Source organism: Marmota marmota, unplaced genomic scaffold (genome assembly GCF_001458135.2).
Source record: "Marmota marmota marmota unplaced genomic scaffold, marMar, whole genome shotgun sequence".
Classification (NCBI taxonomy): domain Eukaryota; kingdom Metazoa; phylum Chordata; class Mammalia; order Rodentia; family Sciuridae; genus Marmota; species Marmota marmota.
In genome coordinates, this window is record NW_026000174.1 from 25374442 (window position 1) to 25380713 (window position 6272).

Genomic DNA, 6272 nt, shown 5'->3' on the forward strand with positions numbered 1-6272 from the left:
ATTGCAGAATCACATCAGTTACACATCCATTGATTTACATATTGCCATACTAGTGTCTGTTGTGTTCTGCTGCCTTTCCTATCCTCTACTATCCCCCTCCCCTCCCCTCCCCTCGCCTCTTCTCTCTCTGCCCCCTCTACTGTCATTCATTTCTCCCCCTTGTATTATTTTTCCCTTTCCCCTCACTTCCTCTTGTATGTACTTTTGTATAACTCTGAGGGTCTCCTTCCATTTAAGAATTCAGTCTTAAAGTGGGCTGGAAACTCAAAGTTATCCTGATCTCTAATTTTGTAGGAAGTGCTGCTTCTCCTCAACTTCACATTTTTAGCCAAGAAATTTGTAGGCTCCTGCCTTTCACACTTGGTGCCATCAGAATGTTCTGGAGTTCAAGGCAAAATCCCATGTATTCTTCACCATCTATCCTCTCCCAGGCCCTCTGTTTCCATTTTCCCCGGGGAAGGCATTTTATTTTCCTCCTTCAACTTTCAGGATAAATATTTAGAAACTTCACACTCTGCTGGAAGGCTCGCTCTTTGATGCAAAAGGCCCAGATCTCTACTGGGAGGAGGAGGTCACAGAAGAGCGTTTCTAAGCGGAGGTCTGCTCAGTGTTCAGTGGCCCAGTATAGGCCTCCCTGCCCCGTGGGCCCCTCCAGGCCAGGAGGCAGCTGGGCCTTTGCCAGTGTTCCTCCTGGTGCCTCCAGGTCACTTGGCAGGGAGAGATGGGACTTGCTAACGCACTAATTTCCTTTTAGGGATGATTGTTCCACCAACTCCCAGCCAACCAGGAGCAGAAATCCCAGTGACAAAGATAATACATTACATGCAGAGCTGTGGCAAGGGGTGGGGGAACCATGACTCATGAGCCCCAGCATCCTCCCCTACATTCCAAGGGTTGCCTCCCGCTGGCTGACATCACTCCCCTGCCACACCCCTGCCACAAGGTCAGCTGCTGTTTATTGGCCAGGGCAAGGGGACCAGGTGAGGTAGGTCCCTGGCTAAAACAAGTCCTGGACTTTGCTTTTGGCCTGGTCTTTTGAATAGCCTGGCAACCTTGACTCCCCCTGGAATGAGAAGCAGGGCATTTCTGCTCTTAAGAGGCTTGCAGTCTATCCTCTAGAGACCCCTGTCCTCTGTGCATAGCCCAGTTTCTTAGAGGAAGACAGATCAAATAGTCTGGTGACTCTGGGCTCATCACTTCATTTCTCTGAATCTTGGTTTTTCCATCTGTAGAATGGGGATAAAAAGAACTTAGTACCCTTCTCTACTGTTGCTAATAATTAAGGTTCATGTCTAGTGCTTAACAGGGAACCTGGCATACATAAAGCACTTAATATTACTTGTTATCATTACTATTACTTATACCACTCCTCTTAACCCATTTTGCAAATGAAAACACTGGGAAATGTGTTTGAAGAGGGCTCTACCCCTTCACATAACTGGTAATAATAGAACTTAATTATAAGAGGGAGTGTGTTCTAAGACAACATATGTATGTTTATATATATGTGTGTATATATGTGTGTGTGTGTGCCTATGCATAAATAGCTATAGGTTCTACTTTTATCCCCTTTTTATACATGAATAAACTGAGGCACAGAAAGATTCAACAACCAACCCATAGTTAGTAGGTGGTGGAGCCAGCATTCAAACCAAAATTACTGGTTCCAGAATCTACTTTCCTAACCATTATATCATTCTGCCTCTCAGTCTATATTTGGACATTTCTATACAAAACTTTTTAAAAGGCACAAGATAAAGCAGTCAAGGATAGTTACTTCTCTCTTTTTTTCTTGCATTAAAAAAAAAATGTCAGTCTTTCTTTTAGGAGCCATGTAGGAGCATGACAAATTGGGGATGTATTGAAGAAGAGTATGAACGTCTTTCCCGGAGCTGTTCTTTCCAGATCAAATAGCCTGGTGACTCTGGGCCCATCACTTCCTTTCTCTGAATCTTGGTTTGTCAAAGGCCTACCCTTTGTGGGCCTGGGTGCCCTGTGTGTGACTACCACATAACTGTGGAACTTGGAACTTTCCACTTGAATCTGACAGTAGTCAAGCTGGTCTGTACCCTCTTGAGCTAGATGACTCCCTGGTATAGGCGCGTGGGTGTCAAGCAGTGTCAAATTGCTGGAAGTTTCTAGCTGCTTACTATAGTACACTTGCCTTCTCTTGTCACGAACACATATCCCCCATTCACAGGCTGGTGCTGGTGTGCACGTCATACCCGGAGTCACGCTGACTTGACAGTTACCATTTCAGCTGACTTCTTTCCAGTATTTTTTCCTGTCTATTTTGTTTTTGTCATTTTTATCTGTGTACACATTTCTTTTTCCTCACTACATTTCTTATTACAATGTTACTATGAATGATTCTTGAGTATATTTTTACTGACTAGGGTAGAATAATGCTATTCCAGCTGGAAGACGTACCACAGATTACCAACCATTCCCTTAATAGTGAGGCTGAGAGATGTTCCAATTATTTGCTATTTTAAAAATAAAGTGGTGAGCTGGGGTTATGGCTCAATGGTAGACCCCCTGCCTAGCATGTGTGAGGCACTGGGTTCAATTCTCAGCACTGCATATAAATAAATAAAATAAAGGTTCATCAACAACTAATAAAAATATTTTAAAAAATAAAATGGTATTATTTTTATAGGAATATTTTTTTCATATTTAAGTTGATTTTGATAGGGTAGATTTCATAGAATGGAATCACTGGGTCACACATTATGAAGCCTTTTAAATTTCTTAATAGATATTATCAAATTATTTTCTAAAAGGAAGGATATTCCCCTAGTAGTCTATCCCAGTGCCTCTTTAACAATAGCCCTTTCTGCATTTATTCATATATATATATATATATATATACNGAAGTTTTTTCTTTTTTAAAAATTATATATATATATATATATATATATTAATTATAGGTAGACACAATATCTTTATTTTATGTGGCTGAGGATCAAACCCAGTGTCTCATGCATGCTAGTAAGTTTTCTAAGCTGGAAGGTGAGCCCTGCATTTATTCTTATAGATTGTTTAATGGGTACAACCTTAAAAAGTTTTTATTTGAATTTCTTTGATCAGTGAGGTCAAACGTTTTCTGAGCATGGGACCATTTCTATCTTCTGCTTCAAACTCAGTTGAGTGCCAGAATAAAAATTTATTACTTTGAACCAATTTCAAACTGCTTCAGATTGTAGGCCAAGTAAATCTGCCTAGAAGATCTGTGCATATTGATGCATGTTACCTCCACTCTCTAGGTCCTTCCCTTTTTCTCTGCTGCCAGAATCAGGACCTACTCTAAAATGATTTCAATGGTCTTCTCCTTTTGAAAACCCCATCTGAATTCACACCAGATACTGGGTATCCACAGTGTGGTAAGGTCTAGGACTTTGCTTGAGTATTTCCAGTGATTTCTCCAGCCATAAATTTTTTTTCTCTCCTTTTCTCCTTTTTTCCTTTCCCTCTCTTTTATGTGATTTGGGTCTGTTTTATAAGAATTACTTGCCAGTTTGAATGGATTAAATTTTGCAATTACTTATCATTCACATTTCTGAAATAGTTTTTTTCAATTTGGGGAATGGTTGACTGCAGCCATGTAGCTTTGGAAATGCAACTACTCTTCTCTCTGTGCAATGGCCCAGCACCATCTTTAGGGGGCATTCAGGTTGGGAAACCATGATTACAGGTCAGTCTTTAATGGCACTTAAAATAGTTTTTCCTTTAGCTACAGTACAACATCAAGACAGCTCTGCCAGCCGAGACATTCCACACAGCCATGTCCAGGGACAACACCACACACTGACGCCTTTCTCATTTTGTGATTCAAAGTTTTTGAATCTCCTTCCTGGACCTCAGCTCAGTCCCCAAAACTCAAATATGTTTTTTTTTCTGAACCTGTGGTAATTTCTCTGTAACATACTTGGCACAGCTGGACGCTGTTTGCAGTTTCTTTCTATAACCCTGGTCAGCTCTGCCCATTAAACCTTTAGCTAAAGCACAGATCGTCAACCCCGCTAGCATATACCTCAGCTGCCTGCCTCCACAAAGGCCAGCTTGGGGCTGCTTGGAGGTCCACTTTTTTGTTTCCTTTCCCTCCCTCTCTCCTTCCAAGGCCTTGTTGGAAGGCCCCTGCTCTACTCTGCCTTCTATTTCACCCAGTTCTGTCCACCTCCATTCACCATTTCTATTTGCTATAACAGTAGGAGGAGAGGGAGAGCCTCTTGCTTTTCTGGTTTTGCCATGAGCAGACTGGAATCCTTGGATTCAAGTTTACCAGGACAGCAAGCAGGGGTCTTGGTTAGTCCCCTGGCGGGCAGTGGGAACCTAAATGACCATCTGGGGAGCTGATTCTCAGAGGATTCTGCACAATGACAGTCAGATCCCCTCAGACCTCCCTGTGTCCAGCCAGGGCCCTGAGCACCTCTACTGTGCAATTGGGTTCTGATGCAGTGGGACCCAGAGAGTATACAACCAAATAGTTGAGACGTGTGTTCCATATTTATCGATGGGAAGAAATTGCTACTTATATTAACTGGACTAGTAAGCCTGGTTCTTTAGGATTACGTGTGTTTATTTCATGTGATTTTTCTACAGTAAGCAACATCTTAGGAAATATAGTAAAGGGGTTAGAATTTAGCTACTCTAATATATCACTTGTTCTCAGTAAACAGTTCTGCTGTCTAGGGTTAGTTTGGTTGCAAAATGTCAGCTGACTCAGACCTGTTGATTTCAAATTCAGCCCTGATTTCTCAGTTGGTGGTGTGACCTCTAGTTATATCTTAACAACTTGAGCATTTGGCAGTGTAAACACATTCATCTGAAATAGCTTTCAAAGAGGACTAAGCCTCCTCTCCCCTCTCACCAAGTAGACTATCTTCTTCAGGAAAAGTGGGACCAATTTATAGACATTTTATTAGTTATGAAAGAAGCAGTATGTGGAAACCTTGAGTTAACTGGTGCCATGTTTCCAGTTTTTTCCCATGGGTGTTTTAGCGTTTCTTATAAACATGCACCCCACGCAGCTACCCTGCTCGCTCACCATTTAATATGGCCCTGTTTTATCATCAGGAATTGGTTGGAGAGGGAGCTTGCCAGCACCTCGTAGTGTGCCTGGAGTGTCTTGTGGCCTATTCATTCACAAACAGTGGATATTACTGCGGCCTGCATTACTATTGGGTTTTAGGGTGGCAGGTTCCAACAGGATGCTCCAGGGGGCTTGAGAGTAAAGGGCTCATGATTTGGGGGAGATCACCCCATTTGTTGCAAGAATGCTGGTTCAAAGGGGCCCAGGTCCCTGAGAGTACGAAGGAGAGTACCAAGGCACCAGGAAAGGGATCCAGTCCTATAAGGGACTCGAGTACACACCTCAGTCTGGGAGGGCCAGGAGGAGGGAAGAGGGAAAGCCCTTGGTGCTTGAGCCAATCCAGCATTCACAAGAATTTGAAGTGACCAGCAGTGGGCATTGCTATCTTTAGCAATGAGGCTGTCCTTCGTGGGCATGGGGGTGGCAGCGAGCCAGGGCCTTGTGCCAATACTTAGGTAGGGACTGGAGAGGCTGAGAATGGAAAGAGCATTGAGTTGGGCCCCACTTGTGGCAGTGTGGGTGGCCTTGCTCACTTCCAGCTGTGGAGCTTGAGTCATCAGGAGCCCCGGCCAGTATGCTTTGGACACGTGGCACAGCCCTGAGCGTCTTTGGACCTGGCACCTGATTCCAACCGTCCTCATCCTTCCTGGAGCTTAATGACCCACAGTCTGCAGTCATTGAAGGCGGCTGTGGAAGGCTGGGGAGAAGACCCTGTAATGTAATTGACATGGTTCTCCCACGGTCCATATGGGGACAGTAATGAAAATCACATGTGTCTAGTGTTACAGTTTACAAAGAAAGGAATTTGGGCTATGTCAACTACCAGCTGGGGATCTTGGTGCTGTTCTCTTAAACCTTAGTAGCCTCAGTTTCCTCATTTATAAAACAGGGATAATAAAAGTTGTTGCCTTGCCCATCTAACTGTTTTTAATTTGAGAGAAGAGGCTTTTTCTTTTGGGGAAGAGGGAAGAGGCAGGGGGCAGAAAGGGAGGAAAAAGAAAGCAGAGCTGGGACACAGCTGGAGGAAAGGCCAAGAATAAGATTTCTGAGTTGGGAGCAGGTGAGATGGTAAAGAAGGGGGTTCTCCTCTCCAGGTTGCCTAAAATCACACAAAATGCCTTTGAGTGGACCTTGAAGTTGCTTCACTGAATGCAAATCACATAGTAAGTATGTTTTCCCT